This window comes from Oryctolagus cuniculus, chromosome 14 (genome assembly GCF_051225735.1).
Source record: "Oryctolagus cuniculus isolate XC-2025 breed Fujian yellow rabbit chromosome 14, ASM5122573v1, whole genome shotgun sequence".
NCBI classification, from domain to species: domain Eukaryota; kingdom Metazoa; phylum Chordata; class Mammalia; order Lagomorpha; family Leporidae; genus Oryctolagus; species Oryctolagus cuniculus.
This window is the reverse complement of record NC_142880.1, coordinates 15,923,773-15,946,425: the sequence shown is the minus strand read 5'-3', so window position 1 is coordinate 15,946,425 and position 22,653 is coordinate 15,923,773. Positions and strand designations below refer to the sequence as shown.

The 22,653-nt window shown below is 41.4% G+C and overlaps 1 long non-coding RNA gene and 1 pseudogene across 1 annotated transcript in view; one reads left to right on the top strand and one right to left on the bottom strand.

The window, feature by feature from the left end:
• LOC103349547 (uncharacterized) overlaps nt 1–22,653 on the top strand; it is a 556,187-nt gene that overhangs the window by 141,752 nt on the left and 391,782 nt on the right. Inside the window, exon 2 of the long non-coding RNA XR_016220503.1 lies at nt 18,175–18,251. This is a non-coding gene — a long non-coding RNA (uncharacterized LOC103349547). The remainder of the gene's footprint in view (nt 1–18,174; nt 18,252–22,653) is intronic.
• LOC127492878 (small nucleolar RNA SNORA70) lies at nt 19,219–19,306 on the bottom strand (annotated as a pseudogene).

Here is a 22,653-nt window from a genome sequence, read left to right as displayed (position 1 = left end):
CCCTTGAGACTGCCCTGTGGAAACAAGGCCCCTGTTAACCATGTGGAAGGCAGCAAAGAAAGATCAATGTTGGTCAGTTCCACCTGTTTCAGCAATCCCTGCCCTGGCTGGAGAGTGAGAATCCAGACCAGTGCCAGCTCCAGCTCACTATCACCATGTGGCTCCAGTTGATACCCAGATCAGAAGAATTGTCCAACATGAGCTTTGCTGTAATTTTTTTACCACAAAATCATGAAAAATAGTGTAGTGGTAGGTTTCAAAGTTTTGGGAATAGTTTGCTATATAGCAATAAATAGCTAGAACTTTAATCTTCTGAGGGTACTTAAAAAAGTTTGCGGAAAGATGGAATTAAAAGATAAGTTTAAAGATAAAAGATAAGGGGCTGGCACTGTGGCAAAGCTGGTTAAAGCCCTGGCCTGAAGCACCCACATTCTGTATGGGCGCTAGTCCCAGCTTGCTCCTCTTCCGATCCAGCTCTCTTCTATGGCCTGGGATAGCAGTAGAAGATGGCCCAAGTCCTTGGGCTGCTGCACCTGTGTGGGAGACCTGGAGGAAGCTCCTGGCTCCTGGCTTCAGATCGGCGCAGCTATGGCCGTTGTTGTCATCTGGGGAGTGAACCATCGGATGGAAGACCTCTCTCTCTGTCTCTAGCTCTCTCTGTAACTCTTTGAAATAGATAAAAATAAATCTTTTGAAAAAAGGTAAGTTTATTTTGTTGTAAAATTTTTGAAAGTCATGCATATAAGGGGTCTTTAAACCATTCAGGCAAATGCATTTTATGAAAAACTATGCAAGGATTTCAAAATTTTTGATGTGTCCTCATGTAAGAATGAGGTCAGCATCTTCAAAAGTGCTTAGTTATACTCTCATAAACTTCTGTCAAAATCTGGAAACTTCTAAGTGAATGACTTGGACAATTTGGTATTTTGTTTGAGCATTATAAGATATTCAAGAAAATACATTTGTGTGCTTCGTGCTTCTGTCAGGAATAAATGTGGAAATTTTTTTTAAAAGGAGTGCTCTTTGTTATATTTTAAAATATAAACTAAATGCTTGTTTTTTTTTTTAAGATTTAATTATTTATTTGAAAGGCAGAGTTACAGAAAGGCAGAGGCAGAGGCAGAGAGACAGAGAGAGAAGTCTTCCATCTACTGGTTCACTCCCCAGATGGCCACAATAGCCGGAGCTGTGCTGATCCAAAGCCAGGAGCCAGGAGCTCCTTCCCGGTCTCCGATGTGGGTGCAGGGGCCCAAGGACTTGGGCCATTTTCTGCTGCTTTCCCAGGCCATAGCAGAAAGCTGGATTGGAAGTGAAGCAGCCAGGACTCGAACAGGTGCCCATATGGGATGCCGGCACTGCAGGCAGCAGCTTTACCGGCCATACCACAGAGCCAGCCCCACTAAATGGGTTTTAAATATAAAAATTTTATAGTATTATATTGTATTTTCAGCAAAATTAAATGGAAGAATGCCACAAATAAGTATCATTTCATTCTGTAACTTGTCTGAATGAAAACTGTATAATATATAACATGGGATAAGGTAGGTAATAAAGAAGTATTGCCTCTTTTACTGATAATGTTTTGGACTAAAAAGGATAATTTGTCCATTTGCTATAGTGATTTTAAAATATCCAGAAATGTAGAGAAGATACTTCTCTCTAGGAACAGGAACATAATGTATTAAAGATCTATTGATGGCACACATTTCTGTCAAGTTATACATTAACATCTGGTTTGCAAGATAATTGAGACCTCACAAACTATAGAATAGCATTGTCATGTGGAATTGGAATTTTCCAATACTTGTATTCTTCATTTGAAAAATTGTTCTTAAGTCTATAGGAACCAATAAAGAGCCATTCTTATAATAAGCATTTCTCTTTTCTTTTTCTGATGTCTTCTGTCAATGAAAAAGAACACCCCCCAAATAAGTGGTGCTCCTTATCGTGCAAATGGGATTCCAGGCACACTGCTCTATCTTAATCAGGGAAATTATTTGGTTATCAAAGCCATACACAGTTCATGATTTGACTTTCATCCTTTTCAGACTTATCCATGATATTGCTCTGGCCTTGAAAACAGTAAAATGGCCTTTGTTTGATATTCAACATGTAATTTCCAGAAAGACGTGTTCATTTTAAAAATTGAGACTGAGTGTTAATGTGATAGAAGAGTCTTAACAAGGTCTGGGAATGGAATCTTATTTTCTAAGAGTGGGGGTGGGGGTCAGCGTAGGTGAGAAGGCGTTAAAGTGGCTGAGGATTTATTTGTGTGTGAGTGATTAGTGTGTGTGTGTGTGCTTATACATTCAGCTGTATGCCTACACTGGATAAAAAACATTCTTGAGCCCAAGGCTGTCTCCCAGAGAAATCTTTAATTTCTCTTTTAACAGAATTGTTCTAATTTTGGTGTTTTGGAAAATAATTTTTCCCGATCAGCTGTTCCTAATAAAGAGGCAACAGGCCATCTGTTCTGTGACAAATCAGACTTGTTTTGGCAGTGGGGATTACGTGACCTGGTTTGGAAGGACCTGCATACTCTGAGATTGGATGCCACCTGCCCTCGTTAACCTACCCCTTCTGTGTGAAGGTATCTTGCTATGCTAAATCCACCTAAGATAAACACAATTGTATGTTTTCAAATTAGAGATCAAGTTCCTCTCTGATAAGTGTGTCTAGCATTTCATGCTGCTCTGTGACATCATCAGTGAGTGACCAGTTGTTGGTGCCATTCCTTTAGATGGCTTCTCCCGCAGACGGAGTGATTTTATTTATTTGAATTCTCTTGTTTTAGCGGGCATTTCAAGGCAAAGTGGTGGTGCAGATGCTGGGGTCCTGAAAACAAGAGAGTGTGTACCTCTGGAGTCGCTCTAGGAAATCCTGATTTTCCTGCAGAATGTTCTCCAGCTCTCCATCAGCCCAGGTCCCCAGGTCAGAGAGGGTTTTATTTTATTTTATTTTTATTTTTTGGTAAAGATCCATGTATCTGACCCTATTCTGTGGCAGACATCACCATACTTTCCTGGCCAGTGATTAGACCTTATCAGTACAAGAGGACACCAGATTTCTTCTAGCTTCAGTGAACAATCCATTGAACTTTAAAAAATTGATAGCTATGTCCTAAGGAAAGACACCACACACCAAATTCCAATGATTTATTAACAAAAATGAACAGCTTTTAATCTTGATCATTTTCAGAACTGTTTTTTTTAATATTCATGTTTACAGAAGTTCTGATCTGTGCATGTGAAATACACAGGCACTAGGCATCCTTTACACTGCGTGGCCCAAATGCTTGTTTCCAACAAAGCTGCGTCCTGTGTGTGCCGCTGCCTAGGACTTTCTTAGAAAGGTCTGCTTGATATGCCTCCAACTGAAATGTTGGAGAAGGTTTGGGATTCCTGGTCATGTTGCCCCTGGCCATTCTCCTGCTTCTATTTCTGCCTTTTCTCTGGGTGCACCTGCACAAGCTGGGCCGCCTGATGAGCTCCAGCAGCTGTAGTCACTTGGTGATCAGATCTCCCTCTGGCACAGTCAGCCCACTGCCCGCCACCCCTCCGGTCCCAGCCTGCTGCTGTCCCCAGGAGTGAGCTCCAGGGGCCAGTGATGCTGAAGAATCCCACAGGTCATCCTCACTGACCTAGAAAACCAAAGAGCTTCTAGCTTTTGCTGGTGGCTCTCGGCAGTGACAGCTCCGTTCCGCAGGCTAAAGAACTCAGGAGTCAGGGGTCTGGTAGACATCGGCCCCCACCCCCACCCATCTCATGACAGCATAGGAAGAGCAATCTGTGCTCTTAAATAAGTTCATATAAAAAATTCAAATAACCCCAGCTGCCCTTTCCGCTTTTCCTCTTCAGTGACATAGCTGAAATGCTGTGATTCTGTTTTGGAAAACATGCAACTCACTCCAAATTATTTTCCAAAAGGCGGGCTTATGCAAACGGCAGAGACAGCCAAAGGGACCGCAGCGAGTGTGCGGGTTCTCTCCCTTCCAGCCTGCAGCTTCCAGCTTTGACAAGAGAATCAACGAAGACTCAGACAGAGGTTAATTCCCTCGCCTCGGCACCGAGCTGCAAGTGAGCCTATCGTTCTTCAGTGAGCTCGCTCTTGCTGGAGACATTTTAATGTCTTAATGAAAGGACAGGGAAATTATCACTCACTGATTTGTGTTTTTAAATTTGGAGTTTCTAAATTAAGACTCCTGCAAGATCCAGGCATGCCCATTTCCAGGACTGGATCTGCAGCGCTTGCATTTGATGTATAACCTTGAGGGCTTCCTGTGAGGTCATTATCATGCTGGGATGAGCTAATCTCCCATAGAAGAATACACCTGCCTCATTCGGCTAACAAATAGGCCCCTGCCTTCTACGGACTGCCTGAGCTGACTTATTATATCGCCCCCATCAGCGGAAAGACTCATATCATCACTGGGCCAAAGGTGAATTGCCTAGAGACAAAGTTGGAATGAATTTTTTGCAGTCCCATTTCACCAGCCATTCAAACCACTTCATTCTGAAGAGGGGAGACCTTTAGCTCTGTCACATATTTATATATGCTTATAAGGCCAGGAAGGAGCCTTCTGCTGGGGATGAATGTATCACAACACTATTCCAGAGGAAAGTGTGTCTGTCACCCAAACCTTTGTTCCCCAATGTTATTACTCCGGAAGAGGAGGACTGCCATGGCTGGCTTTTCCAGTTTACTTGCGTCTTAGAAGTTGGATGCATAGGCATTGGTCATGTGGTAACCAGCACAGAATTAATTTCAAGTCCAAATCTAAGACGGAGCTGTGACATGGATGAGGACCATGTGACTGTCCATTTAATCCTGAGTGGTTTGGGGAGGGGGGCGGGGGGTGAATAGCACTTTTAGCTGATGCCTATTTTCTGTATAAAATGTGGCTTTTTAAAATAGTTTTTCTTATTCCCTACAGCGAAAGCGGCTAATATTCATTTAAAACCCAATAACAATTAAACCCCCCACTAACAATTAAAACCTACAATGAACAACTGCTCTAGCTTTGTTTATTGCATGCATAAATAATCATACTTCAATGAACATGTTAGTATCTATGATCTCTTCCCAGATTAAGGCTGCCTCGAGACTGCTTGCGTTGGCTACTGTAAATGTGACATGAATTACACTCAGGAAAATGTGTCTAACATGCTGGGTTTGAAGTAAATTATTTTCTTCTAATATACCTACACAACTGTCACAAGGAATTACACTGCAGATTTAGTGATGTTAAGTGTCAATTGTAATTTGGTGACAGCCATTTTATTGGCTATGCATACTGCTCTGCTAGGACTGCCTCTCAGTATGGAGGCCACCGTATCATTAAAAACCAGTGATCCTTCACTGATGACATAATTTGACTGGCAGAGAGAAGAGCAGAGAGGGGCTTGCTTCCACCTGCACAGAATCTGCTGTGTGTCAGAGATGAATTTGCCTTCAAATTAGAAACAGCACTGCAGATGAGGGACGGTGATTTTGCTTGAGTTCTTTGAAGGCGTTTTTTTTGGAATGGTTACTGAGCAGCTCGTAGAAGTCTCCTTTAATATGTCAAACATATATTTTATGCAGCCTGTAAACATTTCAAATATTTTTAGTCATAGCATTCAGTGAGTTATTCACGAAATAGTTTCAGCAGAATTGAGCCACATGTATTTTTGCAAACTCACCCATCCATTCTTTTGTCTATAACTCTGTCTTTCAAAATTCGTGTGATAAAGTGGTTTAAAAAAAATCCACAGAACGCAAAAAGACCCCAGTGAAACAACACCAAAACCAAAGCCCAACAAAAATACAACCATGGTCTAACATGAGCCCAGTGTTTCAGCAGGTGGAATAAATCATCGGAGCTGTGTAAAAATTTACAGTAAGGACAGAACTATACTCATACATTCTGAAAATTTTATAAACTGACAATTCAAGTGATGTGTTTTATGCTAATATACATTGTGGTAGATTCTAATAAACTGTGACTCACTCATAAATAGTAGAAAAGCTGACGGCACTCACACGCGCACATACACAGACTCACACACGATCTGCACTTATGCAGGAAACAGGAAATAGATTCCAAGTCTTGCTTAGCGAATTTAAATCAATATAGCAGCATTCCATTTTCAGTATTTAAATTAAATTTTTTGCTGCAAGGCACTGTAAGGAACAAAGCAAAGTACCTTAAAAGAAAGTGTATCGCTAGTAATTTTAGCTCATTTCACACCTATTTGACAGCTTCTCTTAGCCAATTGGTTTCATTGAAAATGCTGACAATATTCACCTATTAGAGCCCTGCCCTTCTGTGTGGAGACCATTCCTGTTAGATACACTTTATTAGCTTCCAACATGGAAAAATAACTTTCTCCCTCCTCACACTCCTGACATTTGCCACCATTTCCCCCTTCTCTTGCACAGCATTATTTATTTATTTATTAAGAAAAGAAACGTTCCAGAACAATAAATAGCATAAATTATTCAGCCAATTTCAGTCCAGCCGCATAAATCATACTCAAGCAGGCAAGTTACTTATGACAAACGCTTTGTCTCTGAGAAACACACCACTGAAGCTTCCGTCAGAAGCTCGAAACATTTCAGACTTCCCCATTTTTTATTCTTGGCCAGAAACTCCTGTGTTTCTGTATCTATAGAGGTTCTTGAGAATGCTCTTTATTCTCCCCAGAGAATACTGAGACCATTTGTACCCACAGGAGGGAGAAGGGTGTTAATAAAAGTGCACTTTGCCGGGGAAATATTGGGATAGGGGTTGGCAAATCTTCTGAATTCTTGAAAGCATGTTTCAGGGCGAACTGTACATATGCTAATAGCTTTCCCGTGATGGGCCAGCAAGTCCTGCTTTATAGAGCCGCTCAGAGTCTCTCCGCACTGACCAAAGGAAGAGCAAACAGGGCCTGATGGACTCAGGCTGGCTGGCAAAATCAGGAGATGCTGTTCCTCTCGGCCTTCATTGGCTCTTAAGGTTTCTGAGTTTTTTTTTTTTTTATCTGAAGCTTCTTCCTTTACTGCCTTATTAATATAAATGGGAGCCATAAAAATCCTTGATTATAGCATGGTAGGCTAAAATATGCCCATAAAACATATTTTTTGGTAAGCTTTGAATAATGGTGATTTTTTTTTCCAGTAAGAGGAATGAAATCTTTTAATTTCCCTAATACTTTCATTGCCAACTTTTTCCTTTAGTACTGTTTACCTCCTTCCTGGATTGCCAGTGGTTCAAGTCGTATACATTATTGGGAGCCTCAGATTTTCAGAACTATTTTAAAACTTCAAACAAGTGTATATTTGTGTGCTTGATTTTGAGGGGAAAATTTCTATTTTGCTAAAGCAGTTGCTGAGGTGAGGTTTTTTTTTTTTTTTTTTGGTATGACAGGAAGTCTGTCACCCACTACAGAAATTTAACAATTTCTTGAGTGAAAATGGGCATGACTGAGCAGTCTCCTCCCCGTGAGCCATTTCTTGTCAGAAAAGGGATGATGTTGTCTTACAGCTGAAATCTTTGGAAAATTTTGAGAGAAGGTGGGAATAAGCTGGTAGTGGCAGTTGGCAGAGAAACCAGGGATCTCGGTCTGGGAAGAGAAAGGCCGGGGAAACATCATGAACAACTTTTCTGTATCAAGCCTCTACCCCCAACTCTTGCTATGGAGGGAGTATCTGTGTGGCCCAGCACCCCATCCCCAACCCCAGCAAGTCACTGAAGCCAGCAGGAGAGACACACCCTGGAACACAGCACGACTTCCCTCTGGACCTGTTTTCTGGGCAAATTTCTGGACTCTGCCTCGCTTCTCTTACAAGCTCACAGTGAATTGAGTCCTAGACAGCTGTGGCCATGGCCACTGACGGAGTACTCCTCTCTGCCGAAACTGTGGTACCTTGCCACAGTCTGTGGACCTCCTGAGGAGCCTGCATCATGTTCATTTTCTGACTAGTAAATGAATAAACTTTTCTGACTCAACTGGGAGTGAAAAGGAAATAAACCTGCCTTTGGAGCTATCCCAAGATCTGATTCCTTTGGAGCTGTTTCATGTAATTTAACAACAACAATCCAGTTGTCAGAGAACTCTGGTGTAAGTACATAGCCAACCACAAGCCTTGTGAAGAGGGGAACTCTGCACCTGCTGGGGCTGAGATAGAAGTTGGTAACCTTGGGCAGCACCGGAGGCAGAATTTAGCCAGAGAAATGTGGAGAAAATTCCAAGCACCTCACTCTAGACAGACTCATTTAAATTCCCAAGTTTTAGGAGAAACGGTTTGGTTGTGATCATTATCTGTCTAGAGTTTTTGTCTGTTTAATTATATTTGTCAACTATTTTTCCAGGGCTCTGCTGACTAAGTAAGAAGTTGAAGGCAGGCCGGCGCCGTGGCTCACTAGGCTAATCCTCCACCTGCGGCACCGGCACACCAGGTTCTAGTCCCGGTTGGGGCGCCAGATTCTGTCCCGGTTGCCCCTCTTCCAGGCCAGCTCTCTGCTGTGGCCAGGGAGTGCAGTGGAGGATGGCCCAAGTGCCTGGGCCCTGCACCCCATGGGAGACCAGGAGAAGCACCTGGCTCCTGCCATCAGATCAGCGCGCCGGCTGTGGTGGCCATTGGGTGGTGAACCAACGGCAAAGGAAAACCTTTCTCTCTGTCTCTCTCTCTCACTGTCCACTCTGCCTGTCCAAAAAAAAAAAAAAAAAAATTAGAAGTTGAAGGCAGTCTATAGTCACTTGGTGAAGTTAATTAAGTGCAAGACTGCAGAATTTTTATTTTATTTATTTATTTAAAAAGATTTGTTTATTTATTTGAAAAAGTTACAGGGAGAGAGAGAGAGAGGAGAGAGACAGGGAGAGAGATCTTCCATCTACTGGTTCACTCCCCAGATGGCCTCAATGGTCAGAACTGGGGCAGGCTGAGGTCATGTGTCAACAGCCTTATCTGGGTTTCCCATGTTGGCAGGGTCCCAAGCACATGGACTGCTTTCCACTGCTTTCCCAGGCACATTAGCAGGGAGCTCGGTTGGAAGAGGAGCAACCTGCACTCATATGGGTTGCTGACTTCACAGGCAGTGTTTTTATCCATTATCCATGACACTGGCCCCAGAATTTTTAAGGAGAAGGAAAAAAGTAAATTCAATGCAGAATTTTATGAAGTTCTCATTGCACAACTGCTCATTCTGGAATTCAGTTTTCTCAGAACAGTTGTCTTTGTCCACAAATGGGGAGCCCCTCTGTCCCACTTTACCTGGGACAGTCTTAGTTTATAGCTATTGAGTAGGCTTCATTACTAAGAATGCTCCTTTTATTCTCAAAAGTGACCAGGTTTAGGAGACAAATTAGTCTCTATCACCATAAATAAACCTCATTTTGAAGTGAATAGATCCGTATAGATGATGAAAGCTGGAGCGTTTTGATTCACTTTTCAAGTTTGCTTCCCTAAAGCCACGAAGTGAACAGGTGAAGCAAATGCAAACCAGAGCAGACCCTGCATCAGTGAGAATATGCTCAGGCCCCATATGAGGGTGCCTCAAGAAGTTTCTAGAAAAATGAAAATAAGAGGTCTAAAATTGAAATCCATGTGTTATATGCAATTCTATGAACCTTTTGAAGATCATACAGTTAGATAATTTTTTTGCACCAAAATAAGCTTATCCTGAAAAAAAAATTACCATTTATTTACTTGAGAAACAGAGAGATGGTGGAGAGAGGGCATGGATAGATCATGAGACAGAGCACCCATCTGCTGGTTCTCTGTCCCAATTCCTGTGATGGCCAGGACTGGGTGGAGACCAAAGCTGAAAGTCAAGAACTCAATGCAGGTCTCCCATGTGGATGGCAGGAACCTCGTCATTTGAATCATTACCACAGCCTCCCAATGAGGTAGTCTGGGAGGTAGCCAGCAGAGAGGGGCTTAGGGGTCCAGCCACACATGGCTGCTAGCAGTGTGCCCAGAATGAGCATTAGCTCATTATAGGGTCCATATAACAAAATTACTATGACTAGCATACCCTATCCCATCATGTACCTGATACCATGACACTTCGGGGATTTCCAAAAAAGGATAAGGAAATGGATCATACTCAAGTCCATCCTAAATTCTACCCCTTTGAGTATTCAATTAAGCCTCACCCCAGATGCTACTCCCTATGCCTCTAATTCAAAAAGATGAGCACAGCTCTCCCTTGAGTAGGTCCACACTCCTTCCTGAGTGCATGCTTTCACTTTGTGCGTAGAGAAATCTTACTTTTCTGCTGCCCTCTACCTATGTCATGTCCTTTTTTCTTTTCTTGCACTGGGGACAAGAACCTGGGCCCAGTTACCCTGTTACACCAGGGTCTGCATTAGCAGGAAGCTGGAGTCAGATGCAGCAGGCAGGCATTCAATGCAGACATTTCGATATGGGATGTGGCCTGTCTCAGTCATTAGGACAAATGCCTGCTCTCTTGTCTTTTGATTCCATTTTCCACAACCCTTTTGAAGTATGCTCATCTCTGTTATCTTTGTGTGTTTTGTACTTCTTCCCTGGACCTTCAGGTAAGCTATTTAGGATTCCAAATACATTTTAGATTTTCTTTTAAAGTTGTAATGTTTAGGAAAAAAATCCCAAGGAATCGGTTTTCATAAAACTTACTTTAGAACATCGTAGATGGAATCAAATTTCACTTTATTCTATAGTGAAAATTATCTTGGGATATTTGGGATATCTATTATAATAATATATAATACATTATAATAATATATAATATATCTAATAGATAATAGATATAATAGGATAGATGCTAGTGTTCTAAAAGCATTTATATGAGTTATAATGGAATATGACCAACAGATTCTATTTTTTTAAGGATATGAGATTCTGATTCTGCCAGTGTTAAAAGGACCTGCCAATGAGCTAACTTAAGAAACAAAATGATTAAAGCTATTTGTAAACATGGACCCTACTTATTTTTAAATACTGAAGCAAGATTTTCTAAATTAGAAATTTCAGTTAATCACATCACCTATGTTAATTCCTTAGAAGTTAAAAATTACACTTCATTGCTTTACAGATTTTTATGATTAAACACATGCTAGTTGATGTGAGGTAGCTGTAAATAATGATTTTTAAAATTTTTCTTTGCAAAATATGCATTAAATTAATTACTTTAAAATGTATACATGAAATGATACATTCAAGGTCTTTGGGAAAACAGGAAATGTGGAATCTGGTATGTTTTACTAGAAATATTATCTTCCATTTTGGTTCACTTATTTTTCATGTAACAAAACTCCAAATTAATTGAGGAAACACCTGTTTTAACCTGATTTTCTAAAGTGCACTGGGTGGATATTGGATGCCTTGAAGCAAAACTCTCATTAAACCATGAATTCCATGATATGGGCTACAATGACTGAATTATTGCATCCTAGAGAATATTTTGCTGAGACTTCCCTGCGTGGTGATCCTCAGGGACTTTGCTATAGACTTTCTTGTAAATGGAACCATTTTATGAAAACATCCTCTGATTCTTTGAAATTTTGCAGAATTGGATGAGAAGAGATACTTTGTTATAGATAAGAAGTTGATGTGGAGAAGAAAACAAATATTAGAAACAAATGACCATTTCTTGGAGTGGAAGAAGGTATAATGTAGGCTACATAGAGCCCATTTTATTTAACCTCTCTGTAAAATACTGAGAGAAGCGTAGATGATCGAAATGTCCATACTGTACTCTGCCATTTTATGGACCAATCATCATGTAATACTCCTCTGGGATAGTCTTTGTTGTGTGGGCAGCAGACCAACCAGAGCTTTGAACACTGAACTAGCAACACCGTATCTGAGAAAGTTTGCATTTTATTCACAGTTGACACTATCCTGCCTACCCAGGGGAAATTATTTTTAGAATAGTCTATTGGAAACTATTAGAATAATGATACTGATTAGATTGCTATGAGGATTAAATAAAGAGTTAGATCATTGGGAATTTTTTGAGCTTTATGAGCACTTACAAATACGGGCTTTTGGTCAAAGAAAAGAAAAGCTGATGAGGACAGGAGGTAGGAGGGTTTTATATCCCAAGCAAAGCACCTATTACAGCAAAAGCTCAATGAGTGTTTATGTTTTTCTCTGTTGCTGATCAGTGTCCATTTTCTGGTCATGTCTCTACCCTTTGAGTTCGATACATGGATTCCTTCTAGCTTCCATGGCCCAGTGCCTGAGAACTCTCTACCTATCTACCAAGGAGCATGGGAAAATCCCATTATCAGCCTTCACACATTATTGTGGCTGATGGGTGAATAGTATCCTTCTAGCCCTGTCATTAGATAGGGCAGTTTTACCTAATCACAGAGTAACTGGACATTCCAGTCATTCTTTAGCTAAGTACAAATTTCCTTTGAGGAAAACCAGATTCAGGGGTACAAATTGTGGCAGCTAGTGTATTTCAAAAATGACCATAACGGCATTTCTGCTTTGGTATGCTCTTCAGGCTTGACCACTACCTCGACAGGAGATGGAGTCTGTGTGTCTTCCTCTTGAAGCGGGGTGGGCTTTTGCGACTGCTTTGACTAACAGGATATGATGAAAGTGATGCTGTGTGATGTCCAAATCACAAGGAGAAGGGCAGTGTCCTCCTGGCTTCCTCCCCGTTGGAACCCAGCCGCGTGCTGAGAGAAAGTCCCAGCTGCAGGGAACAGAACCTAGGCCTCTCCCCACTGCGAGACTACACCAACCTAGTGCCGGGAGAGAGAGCTGTCTTGTGTGTGGGTTGGTGTAGTCTCTGTCCAAATCACAGAATTATGAGCAGAACAAGTGGCCCTTATCATTGAAACTGTAATTTTGGTGGTTTGTTAATGCTGTGATCGATATTAATTCTCACTGCATTTTGCGGTGGTGGTAGGATTATGCCTGTTTTACAGAGGAGGAAATGGAGGCTTCCAACAGTTGAACAACTTGTGAAGGTCACCTTGGTGGTAACTGTTGGGAGCAGATTCTAGAGTAGTGCTCCCAGCACAGCTTCCGTGAGGCTACAACACTGGTTGATCATCAGGACCCAGGATACATTGGTGAACAGTGTGGGCTTGAAGCAGGATAGAAATAGGATTCACAGAATCAAGCCCCTCCCCATCTGACATCCTGGAGGGCAGGTGGCTGTACCCAGCTCCAAACCATGCAGGAGAAGGAATGTCCACAATCTAAATGATCCCCTACTGTGTGCACACATGCCCAGAGTAACTCAATGTGACCCACATATGGCCTTCCAGAGGTGGAAGGTAGTGAGCCACACCACTGTTTTGAGTGTGTTGTATGCAGAGCACTGGGCGAGGTGCAGATTGTGTGCTGAAGGGGCACTGCCACACCTCTGCCATACCTTTCCACCCGATAAAACGTCTTGCCCAGCTCCTCTCCTTCAGCACCTCATTGTGCTTGAGTGTAAGTCCCCAATAGACCCTAGGTTGCATGCTGGCCTTCTGTGATTTTCCATGGCAAGGGAGAAAAGAATTTTGGGTTGTTACCTGGCTCTGAGGAATTCAAGTGTCCAAACAGTGCAGAGCACTGCTCTTGGATCCTTGAGGAATCAAGACTGAACAAAATGAACAGAAGTCCCTGCGTATTGTGTTGGGTGTAATCCTAAGACATTCCCCTTCACATTAGGCTGTAGTTTGTATATTTGTCCCCTCTAAAAGTCATGTTGAAATTTAGCTGGCATTCTAACAGTTGGAAGGGTGGGAACTTCAGGAGATGATTTGGCCTCACGGGTGGGAATCATGCTATTAAGAAAGGACAAGTCTGGCCCCTCTGCCCTTTCTGTGCCCATTTGCCTTCCTCCATGTGATGCTGCAGCAGGAAGGCTCTTGCCAGATAATGACGACTTGTGTGAGAAATGAATTTTTGCTCTTTACAGTTACCTAGTCTCAGATGTTCTGTTACAGCAGTTCCAACAGACTAAGAATATAAAGCCTTGCACCCAGTGCCAGGCACAAGTCTGAAATGAAAATGAGACATGAATATTGACTGTGGGCATGATGGTTGAACAGGAAAAGACTGGTTATTATTTGTGACCCTGATATTATAAATGGCACTATCTATCCATTTTAATAGCCAAATTTCAGTAGCTTTGATGGGAAATAACATTTAATTAGTGTGAACAGAACAGGAACTTGAAAGTGACCGAAATAATTCTTATAACTCATACAGTACCTAGTGTTTAATATTCAAGTGCTGGATGTTGGCCTCTAGGACCTGGCGGATCTATAAAAAGGAGATTACAAAAACAACTTTTATACATGCTAAGAAAGAAACTCCAATAGAAAAAGTCCAGTCTTGCCTATCTGTGGTGGTGTACTGGGGGGCAGGAATGCACTGATAACTGACATCACAGACAACCTGCAGTGTCCTGGTCCAGCAAACCTTTTCTCGGGGCTGATAAGCACCAAAAATGACTAGTTTAAATTTCACTCCCTGTTCTTGCTCTCATGGAGAGGCTAATGAATAATAGACAAGGAGTGGCAGAGATCCCAGGTGATTAGTCTGTTGCTGGTGTTTGGACTTTTGAGACTCCTCTGGTTGTTGCAAAGTTCAGAAACATGGCTTGGAAATGCGAAGTGACGCAAGGTCGGAGAGTGTTGGAGCTGAACAAGATCACAAGATCTTGGCCTCCAGTTCTGTTCTTTGCTTATAGCTGTCATGGATAGTCATCCACCCTTCCTCCCCTCCTCTCCGCTCCTCTCCCCCCTTTCTTCCCCTCCCTTCCCCTCCCCTTTCCTCTCTTCTGCTCTTCTCCTCTCCTCTCCGTATTTCCAACTGCCCATGATCTGGAACCTTTGCCTAAATAACCGAGTGGAACTGAAATGAACATTTCATTTTCAATACTGTGGTCAGTGAGAAAAGGAAAAACTTGACTCTCCTTTCACCAGAGACTAGGGTTTGTAGTCTCTGTGCACTTGCTCATGAGCTTAACCCTATGCAGAGTGCCTTTATGCTGCCCTGTTCTTATCTCACCCACTTCCCCACACAGGGAAAGCCATTCATACTCTGACAGTAAGGCCAGAAAGTCTTCCCTGACCACCTGGTTGAGCTAGCAGAATGCTCCCCACTCACTTTTGTAATCCAGCCTCACCTCATGCCTGCCACTGTAAATTGCAAGCTCATTTGCAGGGTGGGCAGGTATTACCCTGAATGGGACAACATGGTAGCATCCATGAGTGAAAGCAAGATTTGAATTATGTTGTCTATTCTTTCTTGATTTGGTATGAAGTTTTCTGCAAGTCCCTTTCAGCACTTTGTAGTTAGCCACCTGTATTTGACCTATAATTAAATTCCATTCAATGGTAAATTTTATGGCCATGGCTTCAGAGTGTTAGTGGCAGAAGTAATGAGGTCATAGGAAACAATGTCATTTTTATCAAATAATTACTGATATGCAGTGGGAATTACATGGTGATTTAATTTACTCACTTTATAAATACTCCTGTTACTTACTAGGTAAAAAGAAGCATGTTAGGCTCCGTGTTAAATATAAAGTTGAATATATTTACATAGTTTCTTGTAATAGCAGAGGATAATATGTTCTAAACCTTTTGTGTGATACATTTTCTGCCCCTTCCCATTAAGGAGATGGGAATAGGAACTGGGCTGGAGAAGTAGGTTGCTGTAGTTTCATTGCTCTTTCTAGCCATTCGTTGGAAATAAGTATGGAAAATTCACTGTGCTGTGTAATATGTAGCATGTGGTGAGGGTTAAAAGGTGACTAGTCAATTCTTCAGAGTTCTCTCTTCTTTCTTTCTCTTGCCACTTTGGGCATCGGAATCTTGATTTCAATAGTCATTTTTGCCCACTAATTCAGATAGCTATCTGTAACAATATTTAAATTGAGCACCTATAAAAACAGTTGAATAGCTTTTGAATAAAGTAGTCCCTACATAAGAATATGTATGAGTAGAATTTATATATAGTGTATATATATATATGCAATTTTTGAGATTAACTTTCAATTTTTTTCCCATTCCTTAGTGAGAAGGAGTTAAAGGAAACTTTTTCTTTTCTTGTTTGTTGCTGATTTTTTCTTTTTAAAAACCTTTTAAAAGATTTATTTATTTGAAAGGCAGAGTTATAGAGAGAGAAGTGGAGGGGGGAGAGAGAGAGAGAGTCTTCCATCAGTTGGTTCACTCCCCAATGGCCACAAAGGCTGGGCCTGGTTCAGGTCAAAACAAGGAGCTCAGAACTCCATCTGGTTTTCTCACATGTGTGGCAGGGGCTTCAGCACATGAGCCGTCTTCTGCTGCCTTCCCAGGCACATTAGAGTCCAGGGAGCTAGATCTGAAGTAGAGCAGCTGGGAGTTGAACTGGGGATCCAATATAGGATATAGGATGCCAGTGTCCTAGGTGGTGGCTTAACCCATTGTGCCACAGCACTTGCTCCTCTTTTTCATTTTTTTAATGCAGTTGTATCTTCCTGTAAGAGTTTAACATGGAAACATCATTTCAATAAAACATGGTAACCTCTATGTTTGAGGAATATATAAAAACAGTGGGGAAGGGATCTTTAATTTGGCCTGGGGAAACCAGAGCAATTTCTTTACAGAGGTAAACTTTCAGTTAAGTGTTGAAAATGAGAAAATGTGGAAGTGGTGAATCTTAAATTGAGAGAATGGTATTGATTCAGTTACTCCCTTCATTGGACAAGTGCTTATTGGCTATCTTCTACATGCTGGGCACTACAGAAGATGAGAGCTACAAAAAAGAAGATATGGTGGCAGATATGATGGAGTTGCTTGGGGAGAAAGACACAAATAGATAACTGTTAAATGAGATTGTTCTTCATAGTTTCTCATGAAACTAAACATGAACTATTGAAAGAGTATTGTGTGTGGGGAATTAGAAATATAAAGAATGAGGTAAAGGTAGGAAGATGGAAGCTTGTTTGGGTCTGACTATGCCAGGATCCAGGATCTTTTTTTTTAAGATTTATTTATTTATTTGAAAGGCAGAGTTACAGAGAGGCAGAGGAAAGGAGGAGGGAGGGAAAGAGGGAGGGAGGGAGGGAGGGAGAGAGAGAGAGAGAGAGAGAGATCTTCTATCTGCTGGTTCATACCGCAAATGGCTGCAATGGCTGGAGCTGCACCGATCCAAAGTCAGGAGCCAGGAGCTTCTTCCAGGTCTCCCATGTGGGTGCAGGGGCTCAAGCACTTGGACCATCCTCCATTGCTTTCCCAGGCACATTAGCAGGGAGCTGGATCAGAAGTGGAGCAGCTGGGACTTGAACTGGTGGCCCTATGGGACACTGGTAGTAGCTTTTTCCCAATATGCCACAGTGCTGGCCCCTAAGCCAGGATCTTTGATCAAACAAAAAAGACAATAAATTCTGTCTTGTATTTGATGAGAAGCTATTGAGAAATTTTATGTGATTCAATTTGATCCTATTTACATGTTGTATTACAGTGTAAGGGGAGCAGGCACAAGTTATGACACTATTACAGTAATGGAGGCAGGAGATAATGCATACCAGGACTAGGAGAAGAAGGGAGGTTGGAGAGAAGAAAACATTTTATTAATTAATATGATGTGGGCTTAAATATGGGGTAAATGCATAGAAGGGTATGACATGTGGTTTTGTGATGAATGGGAGATAGAGCATGCAGACCAAACACAGTTTTGAGGGGAAGATGGTGCGTCCCCATCCTTTGGCATTTTTGGGTGAATGTCATCTAGTGAAAAATTAGATTTAAAAGTCTGAAGATCAGAATATTTCCATGGGCAGTTTACATTGAGGAGACAGCAGAGAGCTGGTAGTAGATGGCAGCTCTGTTTGGGAAGTGAATATAGAATGAGAAAAAAGAAGGGCTAGGATAGAAATTTGGGATGTTTCAAGACTTAGTAGGAGTGGGGCAGAAGATAAGCTTAAAAGGATGCTGGAAAGAAATACTCATTAAAGGAAGAGAGGGAGGAACAGAATTTCACACTATGGAAATCATGAGAGGAACATATTGCAGGGAAAGATTGATCAATAAATAATATTATGATCCAGAGAGATCATGCAGGGTGAAGGCTAAATATTGTCTACTGGGTTTTCTAAGTAGCTAGTTGATGTACTTGGTGAAAGAAGTTCCTTTATATAGCAGGAAAGGAGGTATGGCAAGGAATAAATGAAGGTGCAATGTGGAGATTTTGAAAATGGATTTTTTTTTTTTTTTACAGAAACTTGTATGTGAACAGGAGCAAAACTGGAGTACTGCCTTTGGAATGGTGGCGTGATTAAAGGAGCCTTCTAAAAGGTAAAATGATGATAGTCCTAGGTTTGCCTTCTGAGGGAGAAGGAACCAATGGAGAAAAGAGGCTAAAAAATAGAAGAAAGAGTGAGCAACAGCTCAGAGGAGGCAGAGGGGCTTGAAAATGAGGCTGCTGCTGCTTTTCTGTGTTGTCTTGTGATACATTCGGTATGGCAGGGCACTCGCTGCTAAAGCCTGGATATTTGCTGTCTGTATGGCCCAGTCCCAATGGTGTTGAATTAAAAGAAAAACAGTCTAGCTACCAAAAGGTTTGTCCTCTGAAAATGTCCGGGCAGGAGGACAACAGTCATAACTTTGAACAAAACTTCCTAAATTTCTCTTCTGACACCTGTTGCCTGCCTCTCTCTCTCTCTATATATATAGATATATATATACACACATACACATATTTATATAAATATATATTTACTTATCATAGTATATAATATATATTATATATAACTATATATATTTGCTAATCACAGTTGCATTCACACAGATTTCTAACACTATATTGCACAGCAAAGCATATTACCATTTCTCTCTCTTTTTTTTAAGCTGGACAGGAAACAGGAAGTAGGATTTAATAGTTAGCATGATCTAAGAAAGGGCAGCAGAGTGGGAGTCTCCTGGGTTCAGGGCCTGTCACTTGTCCAGAGGCCCACATTTTGGGACGTGTTCAACCCCACAGTCATCTGGGTGAGCATTTCTCAACCACCATATCTTCAAGCTCATATACATTAAACTTGGTGCAACCCCACTTCTTTGAGATATGGATCTCCTGGTACCCAGAACCTGAACTTGCTTCTTTGTAGGGCCCCAGTCACACGCTCCTTTTTCTGTAGCTTAGTGTAGATGGATGTGATGACTTGGCTGTCATGAACTCTCACCACCAGGCCCTGACTTTCCAAAGGAACGTGCATACTCAGACCAGAACAGCATGCAGTCAGACATAAGAAGGTCTATTGGAAATATCTGTCTCCACAGTGCCTTTGGGCAACCCATACAAGTAACAGACTTTGTATACTACCAAGGGCCTGCTGTGTACAACCATTGTACATTGGGAGCCCCACTTCTTTTCTTCTTCTTTTTTTTTAAATGATTTTTTTTTTATTTACTTGAGAGGCAGAGTTACAGATTGAGAGAGTGAGAGAGAGAGAGACAGAGAGAAGTCTTCCATCTGCTGGTTCACTCCTCAGATGGCTGCAATGGCCAAAGCTGAGCAGATCTGAAGCCAGGAGCCAGGAGCTTCTTCCAGGTTTCACACGTGGGTGCAGGGGCCCAAGGACTTGGGCCATCTTCTACTGCTTTCCCAGGGATTAGCAGGGATCTGGATTGGAATTGGAGCAGCCAGGACTTTAAGTGGTGCCCATATGGAGTGCTGGGATGGCAGGCTGGGGCTTTAACTTGCTGTGTTACAGCACTGGCCTCTGGAGACCCCTTTTCAACATTTTTCTTCCTTCTCCAAGTAGCATGGTTTTGAAGCAGACATAACATGAGGACTACATTTAATAAAATTGTGTTGTATTAGGGATTTTTGTCAGTTAAGTAGATTTTGGCCTCTCTTTTCTCTTAAAAAGGTATGTGAGATGATGGGAATACTAATTTGCTTCACTATCATAATTATTTTGTTATCTATAAGTACATTAGAACATCATGTTGTGAACCTCACATATGCACAGTAAAATTCATTTTTTAAGAAGAAAGAAATATGAGAAAAATACTGTCTTGTAACTTCTCTACTTTCTTAAGGAATCTTAGAGAAAAAGGACTTATTGATGGCATGGAAGAGCACAGAGGAGCACAGAGAAATAGAAGAATTAAATCTAGATAACTAGCCCAGTAGTTTTCAAACTAGCATTCCTCAGAAATACTTGGACAGCTTATTAAACTTCAGCCCATTGCTGGACTGGGCCCCCAAAGTTTCTGATTCAGTAGGTTGGAGCAGGGTCCAAAAATTTGCACCTCTAATAGGTTCTCAGGTGTTGTGGATGCTTCTAGCTTGTGGAATAGATTTTGAGAACCTCTCAGCTAGCTGGCTTTGAGCAACAAATCAGAGCAAAGACTGAGGAGTAATAGAATGGTATTTCCAATGCCAAGTATAAGACATGGTTTCTTATTAAAGGTAAAAAAAGCAAGTCTGGTTTTAGAAGTAAGGCCTGCTTGGAGCCAAGCTATAGAGTTACTGGGCCAGAGTCTTTCACTGCCTTTTTTTTTTTTTTTCTTCAGGCAGAGTTAGTGAGAGAGAGAGAGAGAGAGAGAGAGAAAGGACTTCCTTTTCCATTGGTTCACCCCCCAATGGCCACTGTGGCCGGCACACTGAGCCGATCTGAAGCCAGGAGCCAGGTGCTTCCTCCTGGTCTCCCATGTGGGTGCAGGGCCCAAGCACTTGGGCCATCCTCCACTGCCTTCCCAGGCCACAGCAGGGAGCTGGACTGGAAGAGAAGCAACCGGGACAGAATGTGGTGCCCCGACTGGGACTAGAACCCGGGGTACTGGCGCCGCAGGCGGAGGATTAGTCTAGTGAGCCGCAGCGCTGGCCTTTCACTGCTCTTTGGCACCTGACTGGTTTCACACTGTCAGGAAAGCTGCATGGGCCATGGTATTAGGACTGGAGGAATTCAAAGGTATCTGGGAAGAAGAGTTTTACAAATTAATTTTACAAAGGACAAACAAGTAAGTGCGGCAAAAATTAGCATTAGTTTTCCTCCAGAGGTTCTCAAAATTTTGTCATTCATTCAAGTTCAATTTTGCAGCCAGACATAATTTTCTTACCCTTTAGATGAGTGTTTTTTGCACCTACAATATACTTAAAGAAATCTACTTAGAAGTAATTATGTAGAATCGTTTATGAGTTTAATGTTTATGATAGCCTTATTCAATACTGAGAAGTGATAAATTCCCAAATGCATTTCTTAATCTATATAATCCCATATAACTTCAATGAAATTTGAGTTGTATATTTCTAGTTCAAGTTAACTAATCACATATCCATATTGTTGAATAACTAAACAAATTTTATGCTTAAGATATCCCTTAAGAACTTGTTAATGCATACTTTACAGTGTTATGTTCTGCAAAAAACATTGACTCATGGCCAGGTAAACAGATGCCAAAGCTGGGAAGAATATTATGGGAATGAGTCTTTATTTCCACAAATTCTGATGCAGGTTTGATATAGGTAAAGAAAAAAATGTTCCATTTCCCCTTAAGAAGTATCTTTTCTGAATAAATACTATTTATAATTCCTCATCATTTTGCTGTATCTATTGCTATGCACTTGAGCAAGTTAAATTATAAGGAAATAACTGCATTTGTGAGAAGAGAAAAACAGCAGACACATAATCACCTCAACTTTGGACAAACCTCTGAAATGGAAGCCAATATAGCAATGAAATCACAATGAAATTATAAATTTATGGAGGAAAAGCTGGGAGGTTAATTTTACCCTTTAAAATGTCAATGAAGCACAAAATTCAGGGGGAAAACTAATAATTATGACTAAGAATTGTAAGATTTGGAACATCAACTCAGCAAATGAAGACATTACCACATGGCAGACATTATCCAATAAAAAGCATCCAATCACCCTAAAATGAGCTCGTAACACAAAATGGGAGCACTGTTGATTTCCAGAGAGATGGTGCATTTATAAAAAATTCATTTATTACTTTCTGCGAGTGAGCTCATCCAACCCACATTCACTGAGCATAGACAGTGGCCTTGTGCTCTGAGTGAGGTGTGTGGGAAGATCGAAGAATGAGTCAGGTACAGACCCTGACCTTAAGGAGCTTACAATTTAGTTGGAAAAGAGATGAACAAGCAACCATATGATAGGAATGGATGCCAACAATAAAAAGAAAGTGCAGTGAGGAGGCAGGAAACAGATGAGAAATTGGAGAGGAGGGAATTTAGGATGACTTTCAAGGAGGCGAAGCAACTGGATGGAGCCTTGCAGCACCCATCTTATTCTTTGTATTTTTCTTTATTTTAAAGTTTCTCAAAGTACATACAATCTCACTAAACCAAAAACACGACAAAACATGTTTTCAGATGGCCATTCAATAAGAAGCCAACCCGCCTCCACATGTGAATGAAAGCAAAGCCCATAGGTGTGTAAAACTCAGGGGCTTTGACAGCATGAGCTAGTTTAGGCATGAGCCACAAACTTCTGCCATGTCTCAGTGGTTTAATGCAGTTCCAGTTTATTTCTTACTTATACAAAGTTGACCGCAAGTCTTCAACCCTTCAACAACTGCCCACAATGCAGTGTCTCTGGGATCCCCTCCAATGCCACACTTACATGAAGCCTCCTCTGTAATTGCTCTGTCAGGTAAGTAAGAGAGCTAGTGCATTCCTTTGGGCAGTTGAACACTCAAGTGACAATGATTTGCAACTTATTGGCCAA